The 22,154-nt window shown below is 38.4% G+C and overlaps 1 long non-coding RNA gene and 3 other non-coding genes across 4 annotated transcripts; 1 reads left to right on the top strand and 3 right to left on the bottom strand.

Annotated features, from left to right (window-relative positions):
- Positions 1-6,996: 6,996 nt before the first annotated feature.
- On the bottom strand, positions 6,997-7,069 carry TRNAT-AGU (transfer RNA threonine (anticodon AGU)). Its single transcript has one exon. It is a non-coding gene; the product is annotated as a tRNA-Thr (tRNA).
- Positions 7,070-8,694: 1,625 nt separating this feature from the next.
- TRNAI-AAU (transfer RNA isoleucine (anticodon AAU)) lies at positions 8,695-8,769 on the bottom strand. Its single transcript has one exon. It is a non-coding gene; the product is annotated as a tRNA-Ile (tRNA).
- A 164-nt stretch (positions 8,770-8,933) lies between these two features.
- TRNAT-UGU (transfer RNA threonine (anticodon UGU)) lies at positions 8,934-9,010 on the bottom strand. The gene has a single exon. It is a non-coding gene; the product is annotated as a tRNA-Thr (tRNA).
- A 5,885-nt stretch (positions 9,011-14,895) lies between these two features.
- LOC149622313 (uncharacterized) lies at positions 14,896-21,916 on the top strand. Its single transcript, XR_016374984.1, has 3 exons — positions 14,896-15,119; positions 15,189-15,275; positions 21,796-21,916. It is a non-coding gene; the product is annotated as an uncharacterized LOC149622313 (long non-coding RNA).
- Positions 21,917-22,154: the final 238 nt, after the last annotated feature.

Genomic DNA, 22,154 nt, shown 5'->3' with positions numbered 1-22,154 from the left:
AGAGGAATCCGAGGAGGAATGACGTCATCATATCCAACCACGCCCCCCTCGGAATTAGTCCGCGTTATGACGTCAGCCGTTCCAGCCCACATAAAAGAAACCCAACGGTCGTTTGAGGTTTCATATTCACCCTCTGTTCGGTGTTACACGGTCATACTTAGACTCGCTGCTAGTTATTATGAAATCCGCCGTTATCGAGTTAGAATATCTGAACGGGTGCACTCGTAGTGACGGCACTACAGACCTTATCGTTAAAGAACTGGCCATAACCACCGTCGAGGCAAAGCCGGCAACCATTTCCTGGACATTCGCGCCGCCGTACAATAAATCCCACGTCGCGATTTCAAAACAACGCCAGAACCAATGGGTCTCGCGTAATCTGCACCGACTGGACTGGACCGCTGGCCTAACCTCTTACAGCAAACTCGACGAATGCCTCGCCGCCGGTCTTCAAGGGGTCCACCTGATCTTTTCAAAGGGCGACGGCAAAGTCGCCTTTCTATCGGACCGCCTTAACAGAACCGATTCACGACTTGAACGATTTCAAGTGCCCGAAAGCCACCATCGCGGACATTGTTGCTCTTCCCGTACGCTGCTTGTACCCACAACCAGCCGGTGAGCACCGAACCACTTGCGCCTTTGACAAGGCTTTAATTTACGCCTTATGGGCACATTCTAACAAAGCCGAAATTAATATTTCGTGCAATCTAGATATTCTTAATGAATTTTATATGTAATAAAATTATATGTAAATTATTTATAAATGTATTTTTCTCTAAAAACGCTTTTATTTTTTCAACATATACATATTACAGTTTGCAGATTCGTCACACTGATTCTCTGATGGGAGAACATGCCTGGGCGTGTTATTTTTGTTGGGGGGTCATTTACAGACGAGTGTCGTAAACAACATTTGTATAGGAGGGAGGGTGTGCAAAGAGCGTCTGCGTGGCTGGCGGGCAAGTCTGGGCAAGTTTGGTTTAGTTTTTTTAGTTAGTTCTAGTTAAAGGTTAGTTTTTGGTGTGGGGGTGGAATAGGGGTCGGTTCTTGTTATAGGTGCAGTTAAAGTTAGCATCTGGCTTCTTTCAATAGACTGGAGGGTGAACAGGTCTGGGCGAAGACGAACGAAGAGGAGTTTAGTTTTTTTTTGTCGTTTCTAGTTAGAGTTTAGTTTTTGGGGTGGGGGTGGGTTGGGTGTGGGTTCTAGTTCTTGTTATAGGTATAGTTTAGTTTAGTTCTAGTTAAAGTTTGCTTCGACCCTCTTTCAGGGGGGAGGGCAAACGGGTCTGGGCATGAATTATTTTAGCCGCTAGGGGTGTACATGTTTTTATATAACCAAACGGGAAAGACCGTTGGGCTTCATAACCTAGTATGAACGCCGAGGCGAAAAGACGTGAAAGTTTCTATCGCTGGAAGGCCCCGTATACAAACCCCAGAGATCTAGCTAGAGACGGATTTTTTATTTATATACGTATGGTACCGATACCAAAGAGTGTTATTTTTGTCATGGTATATTAAACGGTTGGAACCTCGAGATTCTGTGCACGAAGAACACAAACGGCATTTTCCTAGTTGTCCCTTCATCCGCGGACCTCCAACAAACAACGTACCGATCGAAGACGACAAGGGGCACGACGTTCCGCCCACCGCCCGCTCTGATTATTTGGAGTTTCGCATTCCAAAGTCTGTCATTCAAAAGGCAATTTTGGATACCTACGTCAAAGAAATTTTCAGCGACCCCAAGAACCGCGATATGCTGAATAGGACATGAATTCGGAAAAAAACCCGTTTAAAAACTTTCCAATCGTGGACGTCGCTTTACGTTGATACCGCCGAACTAGCGCGGGACGGGTTTTATTTAGACCACACGAGCCGTAGAGATACCTACAGATGTTTCTTTTGCCACGGTACTCTTCAAGTATGGACAGCCTCGGAATCGGTACACGATAAACATAGACAATTGTACCCCGACTGTCCATTCATTTTCGGGCAACGAACGCTAGTCCACACGGACCATTCCTTCAGATGTTTCTTTGGCCACGGTACTCTTCAAGTATGAATAACCTCGGAATCGGTACGCGATAAACATAGACAATTGTACCCCGACTGCCCCTTCATTCTCGGGCAACAAACGCTCAATGTGCCTATCGAATCATTAGTAGACGTTACTTCGGAAAACGAGGACTATATCTTCCACATCAAGAAAAGACGAAGCTAAAAGACTCTTACAATGGTGAAAAAAAGTTACTTTTTGCCCTTTGATCGTAATATATATAATACCTTACGAGGATCTTTTGAACTATTATTATATCGATAAATTGCAATTTAATGAACGCATCCGTAATATTAATACTTTACTCGAAAAAATACTTTGTGTAAATATATAAATAAAACCTTGATTAAAAAATATTCAATGTTTCTTGATTGATACATACATAGCGCAAAAGTAAAATTTCTGGAGAGAAATTCGGAGAGAGATTTACTAGAGAGGAAAGTCCCCTGCCTTGTTCATGTATCGTGTAATGTGTATACGGCTGTAGATTCTAGAAAAGATTTAACTTCGTTTCTCGAAATGTCAAGATGGCGGACTGCTTGGTACAAAGTGAAGGCGGCTTTGTGTTTACTATTGAGATAACTGTTCTTTAAGGTTTCTTCTTTTTGGAGCTGCGATAGACCTCCCATAACGTCTTATTATAAGGTTGTTTCTTCAAAATTAAAGGGCTCGTTTTATTGTCAAATGTTAATCTTTTCTTCGCTTTTAAATAAGTTGGTGGTCGAAGTTTATTCTTCTGAGGTACCGAACTGGGTGACGTCTTTCTAGACACAGGTGCTACTGATGGCGACGGTTTAACTGGTGACGGGACGATAAAGTTTTGGACAAAGGGTTGGAATTCCGTCCATCCCGTCGGGGGAATGGCGATGAGCGACGGGGGCACGCCTTTGTTATTGAACAATGTAGGATGAATAGTAAAATATACTAGTTGCACTATATCGGAATCTGGGATCTTAAAGTTATTCACAAAAAGAGCCCCAGTATCGTCCCAACGTATACTATGGGCGTTATCTGACAAGTGATCGAATATTTTTCTCGCAGCTCCCCTATATTTCAAGGGAAACATATTAATCCATTTGTCGTGTTTATTCGATGGCCGGGGTTTCGATATGTTCTGGTATCGTTTCATGACTTCTTCGTAAAAAATCCATTTGGTTCTTTCGTCTAAAGCAGGATTAGAGATAATTAGGTTGCTCTCTTTATCCAACTCTGATAACACAACATTATTTTTTGAAATATCATTGTTTGTTGTTGTTATTAATTGATGGGGTGGTGGGTTAGGACTTTGTTCGTGTTGTTGCTGTTGTTGTTCTAAAGGTACTAAGGTCATTTTATTAGCGTAAACTAACGTTTTGTTCATTTTGAGAATAAGCCGCCTACAAGGCTCGAAATTACAGGAAAAAGGACACTAAAGAAACCACTTCCGGTTTGTGTAGATAAAATAGATCTTCTGTCCTTCCAATGGGTATTTTTACAGGCAATCTTTCGAATATGTTTCTTATGCTTGCACAGTTTATTATATACGTCTGGTTTCAAATTGACGGCTCCTTGTAAGGCGTTGTGACAACATTCGCTGATTGAATCAATAATTTCTTGATAAGAATTTTTAAGAATAGCTAGTCTTTGAGGTTTTTTAATTGCCCCAAAGCGGCTATTAATTTGATATTTTTAGCGGCTAAACTTTTCCTTTTATTCTCCGATGGTTTCTTGACCTTCCTTGGTGGTGACATCGTAAAGAATGATTAAATCTCGGAAGTGTTGTTTAATTGTATAGTTTTCTTCTTGGGAGTATAGATGACTATTTGTTCTCCCGGTAAAATATTTGTTCTAAACCTTAAATCGGAATGACTTTTTTGGGTTAAATCGCAAAGTAAATACCCGTGAGGTTTTTCAGTTGCATCCAGATAACATTCAACAACAAATTTAGAGTTGTTCGGTGCCAATTGTTTAAAGAGGGCCACTAATTGCATAAGATCTCTTACGGTTTTCATAAGAATCATGTAATGAGCGTTTAAGGATGCTGTTCAAGTTTTTTTCAAATATATTTTGTAAAAGGGTAATTACGAATAATTTCCTATGGTGTGATTGTTTAGTAAAAATTTCTGATAAAATATTATTCTTATTTTCTAACATGAGATCATCTAATACGATTAATGTTGTTTGAGAGCCGTCGTATACAGTGACATCGGGTAAACCTTGACGCATAATTACACCCATTTCTTTCAATTCATCGTAGGAAGGCTGATATATACTATAAGGCCAAACAACTAAATCGACTTTAGGTTCGAACATTTTATCCTTATTTTCTATTATTCGTTTACATAAAACTGTTTAACGAGATCCCGAAGGACCAAAAATAATCAAATTTCCGGGAGTTGTGAATGGTTTCATATTCAATACTCGAATGACACTAATTTATAATAGATATTCATATTTAAACGCGTATAAATAACACGCGGTTGCGCGCGCGGTTCGCGAAACGGGGAGGAACGCGTTGTTTTTGCCCCCCAACGGCTCGCGCGCCACCCCCCCTTACTCCCTATCCTATAAAAAAATTTATTTTTGGCGAAAATGATACCGTTTTACTATACTTGGGGTGTATAACCTTTCGAACACTTCTACTTAAAGTCACGGAGATTGATCCGTTCAACTGCGGAGCAGTCAAACTTCCAGGTGTCTGTTCTTTTGTATTTCGGCGAAATTATCTTAAGCCCAATACTATAGGAATCATACCATCCAACTACTATAGACTCAGTGAAAATCAATCAATGGGTGCCATAGAGTGGCTTCAATGGAGCGCCCACAAGAGAAATATATCCATACAATCATCATTTAGAGGTAAAGAAACCAGAATACAAAAAATCAAAGTTGATGGATTTTGCGAACTTCACCACGAAATATTTGAGTATTGGGGGTGCTTCTACCACGGATGTAAAGTACACTTTCCCATAAATAGAAACAAGGCCTAGCACGGAGACCCAGCCCAGACTTTGAATATTCGTTATATTAGAAGTATGAACGTGTTAACCAAGCTAGAATCCCTCAATTACAAAGTAAATGTAAAATGGGAGTGTGAATGGACCAAGGAAAAAGCCGAAAAACCAGAAATTATCGAATTTTTGAAGTTTAATGATATTCGGCCAAAAATAGAAACCAGATTAAACCCTCGAGACGCGTTCTTTGGTGGACGCTGTTGTGCAACGAAACTTTACCATAAAACAACTGGGTCTGAACGCATTCATTACGTTGACTTCTCAAGTTTATACCCATTCGTCAACAAAACAACCACCCTGAGATCATATTGGATAACTTCCCCGATATATTTTCATTTGAGAGTCTCTTAAAATGTGATGTACTTCCGGCTCAAGATCTAATTCATCCTGTTTTATCCGCTCGTATTAACGGGAAGCTCACATTCCCCATACACACATGCTGCAAAACTCAGTTTCAGGGCGACTGCGATCATGCTCCAGAAGAAAGGGAATTACGTGGTACTTGGGTGGTTGATGACCTACGGTATGTCGTCCAAAGAGGTTAAAAGAAAACCCGGATGTATGAGGCCTGGTCGTACAAGGTAACTCAGTACGACCCCGAAACAAAACAGGGTGGTTTATTCAAAGACTACGTCAACGCTTTTTTGGAGTACAAAACATTAGCTAGTGGTTCCCTGCAGAGTGCGTTACTCAGGCAGATAAAGAAAACTATATTAAAAATTTCAAAAAGGTGGAGGGGGTAGAACTAGACATTACAAAAATAGAAAAGAACGAAGGGTTGAGGTGCCTTAGCAAACTCATGTTAAACTCTTTTTGGGGTAAATTCGGACAGAAAACAACCCACACCTCTACCGAAATAATCAAATATGCTCGGAAACTGTACGAGTTAATACTAAACCCCGATATAAATGTTAAAGGTATACTAACTATCAATGATAATACAGTTTTGGTGAAATACGAATTTATACGCGAAAACGAGATCATTCATAAACACACAAATATAGTTATTGCATACTACACTACCACAATGGCTCGCCTACATTTACTAAAACATCTAGAAATGGTATGCGATCTATGCCTATATATGGATACAGATAGCCTCGTGTATCTCTCACCAGATGGCGCTAATTATTACCCACTGGAGACTATTTCGGTGAGTTAAAAAAGGAGCTAGAGGCATATGGCCTGAACGCTTATATTTGCGAATGGGGCAGTGCAGGGCCAAAGAATTATTCAATGGATATTCTAAACCCGGAGACAGGGAAAAAACAAATATTATAAAAGTCAAAGGGTTTATCTTAATTCATCAACAGATGAACACATAAATTTTGAGACCATGAAGAAACTTCTGGGCGGAAATAATGAAGGACGTCCAGAATTGAATTCAGTTCTGGTTCCCATAGACCCCCAAATACGTCGCCTACCTAATCATACACTTATAACTATCAATCAAACTAAAACATACCAAGTTCTTATGGACAAAGTCCGAGTCCTACCTGAGTACAAAACCATTGCTTACGGCTTCCGTAATTAATTATATACATATTCATTATTTTACATGTAAATATACTTTTTTTTCAATATGATCTTGCTTTTTCATAATTTGTTCAAATTGTATATTTTAATGTCATAGTGTGTCTGCAGACATTTTTGAAGCTTTCTTGTAATAACTATTTGATATGACGATTATTGTCTTTTTTGTTCTATCAATTAAAAAATAATTGTTAAACTATAAATTATGGTCTTTATTGCTAATAAGCCTATTTCATTTATAAGCTTTCGAATTTCATGTCCTTATATTACTCACCTATAGAATACAAGGTTCTGAGAGAGAGAGAGAGAGAGAGAGAGAGAGAGAGAGAGAGAGAGAAGGGGGAAAGAAGTTGGGGCCAAAGATGCCACGCCTCTATACGCCAGTTTACAGGCGTATATACTCTTATCATAACAACGAGGCTCCGACGAGAATCGAACTCATGATCTCCTGTTTACTAGACAGGCGCTTTAACCACTAAGCCACGAAGCCCATGTTACGTAGTGAATAATTTAACTCATTTGCACTTTTACCCTAATGTTTGCATATATGCACATCTCAAGCAACTATTATTTCTAGTTTTTACCTCTCCGAGTGACGTATGTCACGGAGAGGTATTACACTGCACGTGTCTGTCTGTGTGTCAGTGTGTGTGTGTGTGTGTGTCTGTCTGTCAGACCCCACGTGACCGCGTTCGCAGTTTACAAATTGGAGCAAACAAATACCCGATTTCCGGAACGCGATCGCGGTTCACGGAAATTTGGCCATTCATCTACCAACACCAGTCTTTACTAACTGGCTTCTAAGGACCACAATCTGCTAGTCTTTGTCCATCCCACATGGACACTAGCCTGTAGTTGCTGGCTCGTAAACACCACCATCTTCTGTTCTTCGTCAATCCCAAATTGACACCAGCTTCTATGCACCACCATCTTCTGTTCTTCGTCATTCCCACATTGACACCAGCTTCTATGCACCACCATCATCAGGTCTTTGTCCATTCCGGCTTCTTCTCCATCGTTATCGTTTGGTTTTAAGACATACGCGGCGATCGGCTAGGGTTACGAGAAACGTCTAGCCTCCCAATGGCAGGGCTTCCACCATCGGTTCACGCGAATGCGTTTTTATCTATCATTATAATGGAAACGAATCGTATATATACCCCAAAATTTGAAGAAAGCGGGCAAGAGGGGTACCCTTCACTTTGAACGTCAATATTAGCAAAGTTTCGAAAGATAATAGGAACAACTTTATTTTAAACGATTTAACTATTTTTAAAGTTATTTACTGGCGATTAAAATAATTAATATCATTTATATTTAATTAATTATTTCATTTATATTTAATTAATTATTTAAGATAAACTTATTTCTATGTAATGACACAAGAGAGAGTTTATTTAGAACGAGTAATGAAGATTGCATCCGAATCGAAACACTACACGCACATCAAAGTTAATATAAAGCGAGTAGGATGATAAGATCTCTTACAAAACTATAACATTTCCATTTTGCAGAATATTAAATGGAAATATTTTAAATATTTTTCGGCATTACGATTCTTTAAGTAGTTGTGTAGCTATATAGCTCTGTTTCATCTTAATATTCCAAGAACATCTTTTGATATTAACATTTCAAATTTGGTGTTTACTTTTTAATGCAGCTTTACTATATTTATATATATAGTGTAATCACATTTCTTACATTCATTAGATAATATGGGTGTTAATTCTTCATCGATCCACAAGTGCTGAAACGATTGGGTCTGTGAAATAAGATACCCTATATTTAAACTGGAAATGACCTTGTTTCGCCTCCTCTTATAGGAGGTGTTAACGGTTCAGAGTGAGCCGAAAGTAAAATACACCCTTCAGTGATACATTTTAGGTCCTCATTAGAAAAATTGAGGATACAAAGGAAATTGTTAAACGCTTAAGCCTTTGCTAAAGACCTTGGCAATATTTCGCCAATTTGAACTATGTATTTCCGGTTTTTTCATATGCTGGTGGACCTGTGTTTAGAAAGTAAATTCGTCTCGGCTCGGAGAGGTTTATTTTGGTTTCCCAACTTCTTTAAAATTTAATAGCTACGAAAACTAGTTCAAGTATCATAACAATGATGATCCGACGAGAATCGAACTCATGATCTCCTGTTTATTAGACAGGCGCTTTAACCACTAAGCCACGGAGCCCATGTTGTGAAGCGAGATTAATGCTGAATATTTTAGTAATTTTACAAAATCAATTCGTTTGTAGTTTTACTCTACAGTTTGCAAATATGCATATCTCAAGCAACTATTATTTTTAGTTTTTCAAAATTTATTAGCTACGAAAACTAGTTCAAGTATCATAACAGCGAGGCTCCGACGAGAATCGAACTCATGCCTGATCTCCTGTTTACAAGACAGGCGCTTTAACCACTAAGCCACGGAGCCCATGTTACGTGGTGAGATTAATGCTGAATATTTTAGTAATTTTACAAAATCAACTCTTCTATAGTTTTACTCCACTGTTTGCATATATATGGATATCTCAAGCAACTATTATTTCTAGTTTTTCAACGACGAGAATCGAACTCATGATCTCCTGTGACTGCTGAGGTATAGGGTCAGCCTTCTTCCAATTAGGATAGCAGCCGATGCCCAAGGACTGTTGCTTGGTTCTATTAATCCTAATTCAAGCATCTCATCTATTATTGTGTCCATCTCAGCTTTTTTTGCTGGGGAGTAGCGATAAGGCGCGGATGCAATAGGGGCACTTTTACCTGTGTCAATATAGTGACTAGCAGCGTTGGTAAGTCCCGGCGTCAATGAAAAGACATTTTCATACTTATTTACAAATTCACGAAGCTTATTTTTCTGATCCTCATTGACTTTCGCGCCTGCTAATGCCTGCTCAATCCCTTCCTTGTCTACGTCATACACTAAACACGCGGTCTCACTCTCCTTTCGCGAAAAAAATGGATATCTAATGTGTGCCCACCACCAAACGTTACCACTAAAATCGGCACATAAAGAGAATAAACATAGAAAGTCCACTCCTAACACGCAGGAATGCGGCAAGTCCTTCCATAAGAATGCACTGTGAGTGACTGTCTTTCCTGGCAAAACGAAATCTAATTAATTGCTCCTTCAGTATCCTGAAAGGTGCCATTGGCGATAGTTAGTTTTTGAACTACTAGCTAAAAATTTACCGCCTTCTGAAAGTAATTTTGATTTAAGTCGAGAATGAAATAAGGTGTATGAAGCACCTGGATCGACAAGAGCGGTTGTTACAAAATTGCCAATTTTAATCTTAATGAATTTAACTGTACTATCTTTTTTCTGATTATCAGTCACAGTGCAAATTCCGACTGACTCGCCTTCTGTTCTCTTTTTCTTCGTAAAACTTATTTTCTCTTGGGAGGGTCGCGGCCCTCCCCTGACAGGTTTCCCGACTTACTTTCTGATGGTTTGTCTGTGGAAGACTTAGACTTGCCCTTAGTTTGCGGGCATCTACGATAAAAATGGCCCGGTTGACCACAATTTTTACAGGCTAATTCAGGGCTTTCGGGACGTTTATGCCCGATTTTATTACAATAAATACACCTAATAATCATATCCTCACTTTTTACGCTGTTTGAGGAGTCTGATCTCATAGCAGTACGTTGCTTAACAACAGAATTATTTTGTGACTAGACAACGGGGTGACTAATGTTGCTAGCAAACTTTCTAGGTCTCTCATAAGAATTAGCTTTAGCCATTTCTGTTCTTAGGGCATCCGAAACTAATTCTCTAATTGTATTATACTTCTTTTGAGCTAAATAAACCTTTAATTCCCCCAACAAATTATTGTAAATAATACTCAATTGGGTGGAAGGTTCTAATGGTTTTCTTAGTTTGATAAACAACTCCTCCATTATCTCAATATATTCAGTGACTGATGTCCATACTGCTGACGTGTGTTCATAATACTTTCTAAGACTGCATTGTCGTTATCTTGCGACGAAAATACTTGAGTTAAATAAAAATCAAATTGTAGCCATGTCCTTATATTATTTTGTTTTTCCCACCATTGAAACGCGGGGCCGGTTAACATGGCCGGTACCCAAGGGATTAGAAAAACGTCCTCAGGCATAACCCTGCTCAGGAGTATTTAATTAGCCTTTGTTAAAAATTCTTGTGGACCACCCTCGGAAAATTTCCCTGAATAGTTCGGTAGGGCCATAGTAGGAAGCCAAGAACTATGAATAGGTTGGTGGCTATGGGTAGATGCGAGAGGTCCCGGGTTCAAATCCCGGCTCGGCCCCCAGTTTTGCAACGATTTTTCAACGTACCCTGTATCTTTTGGTGGGTGCGTTCAGCTCAGTACCTATCGTTGGCAAAAACAACCTAATTACTAATTCTTAGTATAAATAACTATGCGAAGGATTTCAACTCACAACATATTTAATAATCACACAATCAAGAAACTTATATTTAAATGATAATAAATGTAAATGGTAAATTAATCAATTATCGAATGGTCTTATTTGTAAATGGTTACTAATTAGTTTAATTACTAAATGGTTTAATTACGTTAGTAAATGGTGCACCCATGCTTACTACTTAACGTTAATTAATTACTATGTGCCTCATGCTGCACATACTTATGTACTTCAATTAGTAGAGCTAGTTAATAGCTTCTACTTATCTTATTGCACTACGTACAACAGTAATTATTGATTTCTATTATTAAATCAATAACACCACACACGAAGTATTGGTGCGACCTTAGAGACAACTTAGGTCTGTCGTTACTCGCGTAGTGTTAAAGTCTTAAAGTTCTGACTTATCTCATAGTACGTAGACTGTAGTCTTGTTAATACGACTTCTTCTAGTGTAGCATGTAGTCCGCGATTACACTCAGATGCGCGGATGGCATTGTCTTACGAGAATTTGGCCCGGTACTTAGGGGATCACGCGGCCCTTATTCGCCGAGGGTTCTACATTAGGGTTCCATTCGCGGACATCTTGACTTGGCGCGAATATCTTCGACTTGGTCAGTCGAACACGCGGAGAACTTAGATTTCGCCCTTCTTCGTCCGGAGCACACCGAGAAGTGTTTTTCTTTTCTTAAATAGAAGCTTGGAGTCGCGGGTCGACCTGGCGACCCCCTAGAGCGTCGTCCAAGCCTTTCTTTAGGTTTTCAAGGCTAAGTAGTAGCGCGACCATTCTTATACAAACACACAGGTAAAAACTTACAAACGTCGAAATCCTTCGGGTTCTAAGAAGTGTACTTGGAGGTTTCTAAGTGCAGCTGTCCTTAACAGCTAACGCACCCCAAAAAAACCCAAGGTACCCAAGACCACGCTACAACTTGAATGTACAAAAAGATGGGATTCCTTAGAATAAGAAACGATGTCATAAGTAGCTGAATTAACGGAATTGAAATTTGTCTTTTTTGGGAAGTTCTCAATTAGCAAATTGTGCAGGTCCTTGGGAAAACTGTAAATTTTTAACAATTTCACGTAGCTCGTTTTTTGCATGCCATTTATTTTAGATCTCAATGAATTGTAGCATTGAAACATTTGATTTCTGACTGTTAATGTTTTTGTAATGTTTCTGAAATTTTTACTGTTTCCCGCTATATCTTTGAAAAATAAGTGCCTCGCTTCAAACCTCATGCAAGATATAGGGAAAAGTGGCCCAAATTGTCTGATAAAATTAGGGTAGTGAATCAAATAGTGACATTTTGGTGTTAAACTTTCTGCACCATATCTTTCCACAATTATTTCAAGAAAATTGGCAATCATTATTTCTAATTCGTCTATTTGTTGCAAGGGGATTTTTTCAGCAAATAAAATGTCGCAAATATCACGTAATTTCAAGTAAACTTTCCAATCTTCCGTGCATACGTTAACGAAGTCATGTAGCATTAATGGAAAAAGTCTGAAGAGACAAAAAATATCGCTTGCCGAACCTTTTAAGCTACTCTTCCCAGTCATTGCATTTTTAGTTTGAGTTTGAGGTTTGTTTATCTCATTTTTTCCATAAGGAAATCGATCTATTATTTTGTTTATTTCCTTGAGAGTTACTTCATTTTCTGATATTAAACGACATAAAAGTTGTTTCAATAAAAACGGAATAACACCTTCAAGTAAATCATGCATGATATCAGGTATTAACTGTTGGGTTAAATCAAAGTAGGACAGATTCATTAAGGGACTTCTGATTTTAACACCGTACAGAGTCGACTCGTTTGGATTTTTTTCGATAAACGACAAATGATATTTATGTCGATCCAAAGACCTCAAAACTGTGTCTTTTTCTCATTTTCTTACTCCCATTTCAGAATAATCTGTCATGCAAAACCTGCATATTCTACCAGACGAGAAATACGGCACAAAACCACCAATTTTATGCTGACCAAGGTTATCACCACTAATAATTGATACGTAGCCCTTTAGGTGAGTCCCCAGTGGTTCGATATAAATTCCCTCTGTCGCCAAAATCTCCAGTTCAAAAACTAGAGGTTTGAGAATTTCGGACCACCCATAATTTTCGACATCATTAGAATTTGCTAGAGAAATTAAGTGTATATCTTCTAATTTAGAGCGATACTTGTATTTTCGGTTTAAAATGGAAGAATAGCATCCTAATGTTTTGTGCACTCCTCGTTTTGAGCCTAATGGGTTGACGATCTCAAACTCATCCAAATATATTTGGAGATGTATGGTTTTAGCAGAGATAGTTTGATCTAATTTCTTACAAAATGAACTGTTTAGAAAATGAGAAACAACTTGTCCATCTAATTCGATTTCGACCTTTTCATCATAACGAAATTCATCGCCTTGCTTGAAGATATTAGCGAGGGTACGCAACAAAGGTACGTAATGGAAATGGTGTTTTTTCTCAGCTTATTGAGCAAATTTTATTTCAGTTGGTTTTATCATTCCCATCTCCGATATACATTTTCTCTTAATTTTGTAAATGGAATTTAGAGAATCAAACACAGAACTCATAGTCTCGATGTCATTTTAAACTATTTCCCTCAGGTCACTTTTATCTAGATTATCATCTCTGTTGAAAATCTTTTTAGCTTGCGCTGTTAGTAGGTCTTTGAACAAACCAGTAAGTCCTTCGATAAATCTTGAATAACAGAATGTGCTAACCTGTGCTGCTCACTATATTTAAGTAAAATTAGCAAAGTAGAATTTTTCAAATCAAATGGATCAGTCGCATTATCCTCATTTTCTACATCTTCATCCATAAAACTGTTAAACTCATAATTTCCGCTATTCTCATCGTCAGAAAGGTCTTCAGTGTCAGGGTCGTTGTTTTCCTGTAAAGCTCTTGGGTGTTTTTTCCTTAGATGTCGGCGAAAGTACAATACTTTTTTGTATACCCGACCACACGAACCCACATCACACTTTATCTGAAAACTTGCATCATTCTCATGTTTCAGTCGAATATGATTCAACAGCAGCGAGTATTTTTGGCTTAAATACGTACACCTCTTACAACTAAAAAGTTTCAAAGTATTATCACTCATTTCTGTTCGAAAACGTTCAATAAATACTAATTAATCGAAACACCCTATAGTTAGAACCGCCACAGCGGCCACACATTTAAATTTTCAAGGCAACTTTGTGGTGACTCGACTCGAGAATGAAACTTTTTTCACTGAGCCGTGATCAATGTCCATAGATATAAAATATTAACTAAATTTTGTTGCGTATTATCGGGATGCCGTCTTTTAACATTAAATATTATGTGCACAACAGTATGCCTAACATACGAAAACATTAAAAGATTTTTAGCTAAACAAGAAAATTGTGATGATTTAAAATTAAGAAGAGAAAATGCAAGCCATAAAAAACAGGCAGGTGTTTAAATGTATATTGTATTTTTAGCTTATTAATTTATATTATGTCTATGTCAGTGCAATCGTGGGGGAAAGGAAACGCTAGAAAAGGGACTTTGACTCTATTGAATTTCTACCGTTGCAATTTCGCTGCTATAGGAACGAAGTAGAGTGAAATATTTTTGGCCTAAACGAGGATACAATTTGAAACCGTACGTGCATTTTCTGACCTTCGGACCTTCATAGCCCACTGGGACCTTTCACCATGAGTTGCGAATCTTCGGTTGGCGATTGTTGGCTCGCTCTCGAACGCTGCGCTGCACGAACAGCTTGCGTCGTGATGCGCGTGATCGAGAGGGCTATGGCTACAGCGTTCTTCAGATCATATGCAGACGACAAATTTGGCCTATTTAATCAGAGAAAGTACTAGTTTCTCTGATTTAATTACATTTTCTACAATATTACTCACAGAAAGAAGAGTAGTTTAAAGGTTGGATTTATAATTTAGCTTTCAATTCAGTTTAATGTTTATATCGTCGTTCCTACGGCTACCAAGTTTATAATATGTCATCAATGGATTTAATAGAAGTACTGCTTTGCAAGGGCGAAGATAATATTAAAGTCAATTTAAATGGCGTGTCAATTTCGAGTTTAATTGACTTCCTAACTAGAAACAAAAAAGAATTCCCTGGATATGTTGGGGAAAACATCGCGTATCGGGTAAATTTGGAAATAATTGTTCTAATCCACTGAACAAATGTAAGTTTTCATAATATATTTGTTTCTCAGACATATGATGAAGATTACAAAATGTTTGTGAACCTAACGAAAGAAATGGTTCTGAGGAATAAGATGATTTTTAAAGTACTGGAAAAGGTAAGTTAAAAATTAAATAAACAGGGAATTAAAATAGTCAGACTCCCGCTAAATAGTCCAAATAACGCCATAAATATTTGTTCTATAAATATTAAATATCCCAGGTTTAAATAAAATACTCAAAACTTAAATCTTACTGGTGCGGCTTATTAGCATTTTGTTTTGAATCAAATACCGGGCTAGGAACTAAAGCATTTTATTTCTAAATTTTGTTACGCTTTATGTGTTGTAATTCGAGTCGTCAGGGAAATTATTTATTGTAAAAACGAGAAAATGAGTTAAATTTATTAAGCTAAAATTGGTTACATGTTTACAGCTCGGTGGCTAGTACAAGAGTGATCTTTTTAGAGAGGGTCAAAGTAAAAATTCCTCTGTTCTTTCAAAAGGGGGGAGGCACTCCTATTTTTAGGTAAAAGTATACTAAAAAGGTTAACAAGAGCGAACTTTTAGGGTTAGATAGTGATCTAAAAAAGGGGAATGGCTCCATACTGGGTGGTCGTTTATCAGTTCAATAACAAAAAACAAGTCGTCGCGATACCTTCAAACTAAACAAGTCGTCGCGACACATTAAAATAAACAAATCTCAACATCATCCCCGCGCAATGACATTGTCATTCATGTTTCTAGTCATTATGTCATTCATGTTTCTAGTCATTAACTTCTAAGTTGCAAAGCAACTGAACAGGCCTCTTTATGATGTTTCCGTTCGTGGTTTTTAACGAGCATGATCTAATGAGACCATCACGTCCTCGAATTACTTCTGTTATTTTTCCCATCTTCCACATGGATCTTGGCCTAACATCTTCTGTGATTAAAACCACGTCATTCACTTCAAATTCTTTGGTTCCCTTAACGAACTGACTACGATGGGCTGAACGCAACTCAAGGAGATACTCCTTCCTCCATCCTCTCCAAAAGGAGTCTAATAGAGTCTGTCTATAGAGCAGTCTTTTCTTCAAGTCGTTTTTCTTGAGTTGAACTTTCGTAAAGGTTCTCGGTGGTAGTAACGTGACCTTTCTTCCGGTAAGAAAGTCCGAGGGAGCTAACGGAACTGGTTCGTCTTTGTCATTCATGACGTAAGAAAGGGGGGCGGGAGTTCAAAACGGCTTCTGTCTCACTTAGAAAAGTCTGGAACTCTTCGAAGCTTAAAGAAGTTTTTCCCAAATTTTTACGCAATGCCGTCTTCACTGTTCAAACAATACTTTCCCAGTATCCACCCCACCAACTGGCTCTTTCAATTATGTAGGTCCACTTGATTCCTTCTTGTCCAACATAATTTTGTACGGGTGGTTCTTTAGTTAGCTTAAACAATTCTTCCAAGTCCTTTTCGGCCCTTTTAAAGGTCTTTGCGTTATCTGATTGAATTTCAGAGCAGATTCCTCTTCTCGCAAAAATCTTCTTAGAGCTAGGAGAAACTTGTCTGTCGTCAAGTCTGTAACGAGTTCTAGGTGAATAGCCCTTGTTGTACTACAGGTGAATAGAGCTATGTAAGCCTTCTTTGATTCTTTTTCAATTTCGACGTAAACTGGGCCCGCGAAGTCAATCCCTGTGACGTCAAATGGTCTTGATTCTAGCATTCTTTCTTTAGGCAAAGGTGCTGTAGCTACAATAGGAGGTTTGGCGTTATACCTTTTGCATGTCATGCATTTCTTTAGAATAGATTTGGCCACTTGACGACCTATGATCACCCAAAACGTTTCTCTAAGATGAGTTAAAGTTGCAGATAGACCTCCATGCATTGACTTCTCGTGGTGATACAAGATCTGTAGTTTTGCCAAATAATGTTTTTCTGGAATTATATAGGGATGTCTTTCGGCATAAGAGAATTCTGCTAATTTTAATCTTCCACCAACTCTTAGTGCTCCCTCTTCGTCAAGGAATGGAGAGAGGTCGTAGAGTTTGGATTCTTTCGGTACAATTTTCTTAGCTTCAAGAATCTTCAATTCAGGACCGAATGCTTCGGCTTGTGATCGCTTGATCCAATACAACTCGGCCTTTTTAAGTTCTTCGCTATCGAGTGATGTTTCTTTCTTCTTTTGATTTCCTTTCTTGCAGTTTTCTATAAATCTCATAATCCAAGCAGTAATGCGAATTAGACTCGAAAGTTTGCTTTTGTCTTCAAGATTGAAAAGAGGCTCGTTGATTTCCATGACGCATGGACTTTGAATTATTTCATCAAATTTCGGTCGGAGTTCTTCGTTGACGATTTCAAAGTTTTCTGTTACTTTTGATGGCTTTGGTAATTCAACTTCTGTTCTTAAGATTTCTGGACCAGTCTACCAACTCGTATTTTGGAGTAGGTCCTGTAACTTCATTCCTCTAGTTAGGAAATCTGCCGGATTGTACCTTCCGGGCAATGTTTCCAAGTGCTTGGTTCAGAGCCTTGTTGAATTTCACGAACTCGGTTCGCTACAAAAGGTTTCCATCTATTGGCGCTCCCTTGAATCCAATTCAGGGTGATGGTTGAATCAGTCCAATAAAACATTCTTGGGTTAAGTTTGGAAAAGTATTCTTTAGTGTGGTTCATTAAGCGAACAGCAATAACCGCTCCCATTAATTCAAGGCGTGGTAGCGTTATCTTCTTCAGGGGTGCTACTCGTGTTTTGCTGGTTACGAGTATCGTTCGTATCTTTTCGTTCTTCGTTTTAAATCTAAGGTAGAGAGCAGCTCCGTAAGCCTTCTCACTGCTGTCAGAGAAACAATGTAGTTCTACGTTCCTTATGATTCCGTCTTCAGCTTCTTCAAAGTAATATCTTGGAATGTATACCTCATTTAAGGCAGGTAGTTCTTCACACGACTTGTTCCATTTCTTTTGGATATCTGAAGGTAGACTCTCATCCCAGTCTGTACCTCTTTCCCAGATCTCTTGGAAAAGGCATTTTACGCGAATGATAAAAGGGGCCAAATATCCAACAGGGTCGAATATTCTTGAAGAAGCTTTTAATACAAATCTTTTCGGGTCCTTTCTTTCTTCAAGGAAGTTAAGAAGATCCGTAGCGTCAAACTGGATGACATCTTGTTCAGGGTTCCATTTTATTCCCAAAACCTTCAATAGAGAAAATCCATCTTGATGTTCTGTTAATTCTTCCTTTTCTTTCATTGTCTCATCCCAATTTTCTCTTAATTCGCGAGAATTAGTCTTCCATTTGCGGAGATTCATGTTGGCTTCCTTCATAATTTCTTTAGAGTCCTGCGTAATTTCAAGGGCCTTTCTCACATCATCTTCACCCCCAGTCAAATCGTCTACATATAGAAAATGTAACAATAGCTCGTAGACCTCAGGGTGCGTGTTCTTGTACTTTTCAATATGATGTCTAATAGTTGCAGCGAGGAGAAAGGGACTTGGAGAAACGCCAAATAAGACTCTCGTCATTCTCAGAACCAATGGCTCAGTTGCTTCTTGGGGGTTTTCTGTCCAAAGAAATCTGACCACGTCTCTATCCGATTCCGCCAGGCTAACTTGCAAAAATGCCTTTTCGATGTCGGCAGTGAAAGCAACCTTTTTCATCCTGAATGTGATCAACTGCTTCAATAGATCCGTGTTCATGGTTGGACCGGTATAGAGACATTAATTAAGAGAGGGGTGTCCTTCTTCTTTCGCAGAACCGTCAAATACTACTCTTAACTTCGTACTCGTTCTTTGCTTGTCAATGATTGGATGATGTGGCAAGTAGAATACTTTGTTTGTGGAACCTGGCATCAATACCTTCTCGGCGATTCCTTGTCTTAGATAATCGTTTATGACCTTCGAATATTCTAAGTATAGCTCTGGATTCTTAATGAATCTTTTCTTCAAACTTTCGAAACGCTTTCTGGCATTGCCATAATTTGTTGAGGAAAGTTCCTTTTCTTCTCTCCACGGGAGGTTTACCTCGTACCGATTATTTTCAAACTTGATTGTAGATTTAAATAATTCGATTGCTTTCTCTTCTTCAGTGGATTCCAGCGAATCTGTCTGGTCAGATATTCCAATCGCGTCTAGTTCCCACAATTTTTTCAACTGTTGTGAAGCTAATTCTTCTTCGGTCTCTAGAGACGTAACAGAGAGAACTGTTACGGAATTAACGGCAATCCCTTTATCCGAGCCTTCAGAAAATCCGTGGACAGTCCATCCAAAAATTGTTTCTACGGCTGCTAGTCTTTGTGTTAAAAATTCCATTCTTCCGGTCACTACCTTCCAATAATATTCGCTTCCTATGAGAAGATCTATTTCTTTCGATTCTAAATTTTCGTCCGCCAATTTTAATCATCGATTGTTCATTTCTTCTTGTAGTATTAAGCTAGGAATTTGCAGCGTGCCAGATCATAGCTTAGGAGATTCTAGGGCTTCTATTGTTAATTCATTTTCTGTTTTGAGGTCCTTTAAGGTTTACCTGACTCGTCTTCGTTTAACTATAGTAGGAATGGTAGATTCAAAGGCGAATATTTTCACGTTTTCTATTCCCATAGTTGGCAGGTTCAATTTTCTTGAAACGTCTTCGCGTATAAACGTACGCTGGCTACCGTCATCAAGAAAAAGTCTAATATTCATCTATGAATCTTCATGAATAGCAAGAACACCTGCAGTTTTCAGGTAAACCACTTCTTCCCTTCCTTCTCGAGCGAGAGGGGCGCAGTTTTGGCTTATTGTTTGTTCTGCTTCCCTCTCCTTGCCTTTGTCCGGAAACTTTATTTCACAAACCGAGACTTCGTGTCTCTTTTGGCATAGTGGACAGCTCAATTCGGCCTTACAATCTCTCGCTCTATGTCTGTACAGCATGCATATAAAGCAACGTGCTTTTCTTCTCTTTTCTTTCGTTCCGTAGCGCTGTATGACGTACAATCCTTGGTCTTGTGGGTAGTTTTTTCACAAAAAAATGCATTCTAGTTCTGGATTTACCTCTACATCCTTGGAGGCGTTTACGTGTAGCACCGCTGCGGTAGGTATTTTCATCCTTGGCGCGTTTTCTTGTTTGAAATTTCTGGCTTTAAAACGGTCCTGGTGACTGTTTTGTGGAAACTGGGGTTTTTTGGGTTGCAAACCTTTCCATGATCCTGTCAGAATAGCGTGCCTTTCTTTCCCTTCCATTTCTTGTCTAACAAATTCCAGAATTTCCTCTCCTCCATAATCATCATCATCTGGATGTTTTCTATCAAATTCGTAAGACATTTCATCTGGTATAAGGGTTCTTAACAGCGGCATGAACATGACGTCATACGAGTTTAGCGGAAACCCCATAGTTTCTAGACTACGAATTTGAACTTCTATCCGATCGTACAATTTCCTGAGTCCCTTAATATCATTCATATCCTTGACAGGGTTTTCACTCAAGAGATTTTTATGTGAGCACTCTTACCTGGATTACCTTGTTCTCCCAAATCTATTCTTGAGTTTATCTACTGCTTTCTTATAATTAGCAGAGGTTAAGGAGAAACCAGCTATTGAGCCTGCGGCTTCTGCTCTGACGTATGACCTTAAGTATCCAAACTTAGTGACGTCATCTTCTGCAGTGTTGTGGATGGCCATTTCAAATTGGGACCAAAATCCATTCCACTGACTTGGATCTCCCATAAATTTTTCAATAACCAATTTAGGTAGCTTAATGGATGGGGTTCTTCTTTCTTTACTATGAACAGAACCGTTTCCATTTGCGGAAGGGTTGATCGATGCATAATCAAGTGTAGGAAGTCTTCTACTTTCTAAAAATTCAGTCAATAAACATTTTGTTCTTACTATTCCTTCTCTGTAATTTTCAGCATTTTCCATTTCCTGGTTCAAGGTTTCTTCGTCTTCGGATAAGTTTATAATTTCTTCGTCTAATCCGAATAACAGTTTTTCTTTAGCACTTAACTGTTCATAGTGAACCTTCATGTTGGAAACTGTGGTCGATGGTGAATTTACTTCTCTTTCTATCTTGCTAATTAGCGTTGTGGTCATTCGTCTTAAAGTGGTTCTCTTTTGTTTCATAATTCGTAATCCAGTATCGTCGTCTATTTCGTCTGCCATGTCGTCGATTCTTTTAGCGTAATTTCACAATCACCTTAATTGTTCCTTTTAATTTCAGTCTTTTCGGAACAATAAAGTTTTCATCGGGAAATTTCACTCATTTTAATAAAATCTAACTATTATCCAAAGGGGTTCCCGGGTTTCGGCACCATGTTGTAATTCGAGTCGTCAGGGAAATTATTTAGACGTTAGTTTAATTGTAAAAACGAGAAAATTTGTTAAATTTATTGAGCTAAAATTGGTTACATGTTTACAGCTCGGTGGCTAGTACAAGAGTGATCTTTTTAGAGAGGGTCAAAGTAAAAATTCCTCTCTTCTTTCAAAAGGGGGAGGCACTCCTATTTTTAGGTAAAAGTATACAAAAAAGGTTAACAAGAGCGAACTTTTAGGGTTAGATAGTGATCTAAAAAAAGGGGAATGGCTCCATACTGGGGGGTCGTTTATCAGTTCAATAACAAAAAACAAGTCGTCGCGATACATTAAAATAAACAAATCTCAACATCATGCTGCTGTATAAAAAAAATTCAAATTTAGGGTCCTCGAATTAATGATAAATTGAGCCCATAAACTCATAATGAAATTAGTTCTCCAACATGTGAAGTTATGGCAGAAACTGAACCCACTGCAAGCGCTGATAAACCTGAATCAAACTTACCATGGTTATAAATATATACAAAAAGGGGCAAATTACTCATGATCATCTAAAAATTGATTTTTAAATACATTGTTGACGACCATGGATGATTATTACCATTAACACAAGGAGACCAGGCGACTTAGAGCGTAAAATCGCCTGCTATTTTACGCTAAGTTGACCGGTCTCCTTGTGCAAATGGTATGAATTCTCCTTGCGTGTAAACTATGTATATCATAATAATTATCAAACCAACTAG

The sequence above is a fragment of the Phalangium opilio genome, unplaced genomic scaffold (assembly GCF_054372755.1).
Source record: "Phalangium opilio isolate 3A_F unplaced genomic scaffold, DU_Popi_V2 ptg000194l_1, whole genome shotgun sequence".
In the NCBI taxonomy this organism is placed as follows: domain Eukaryota; kingdom Metazoa; phylum Arthropoda; class Arachnida; order Opiliones; family Phalangiidae; genus Phalangium; species Phalangium opilio.
This window is presented reverse-complemented; position numbering and strand designations above follow the sequence as displayed.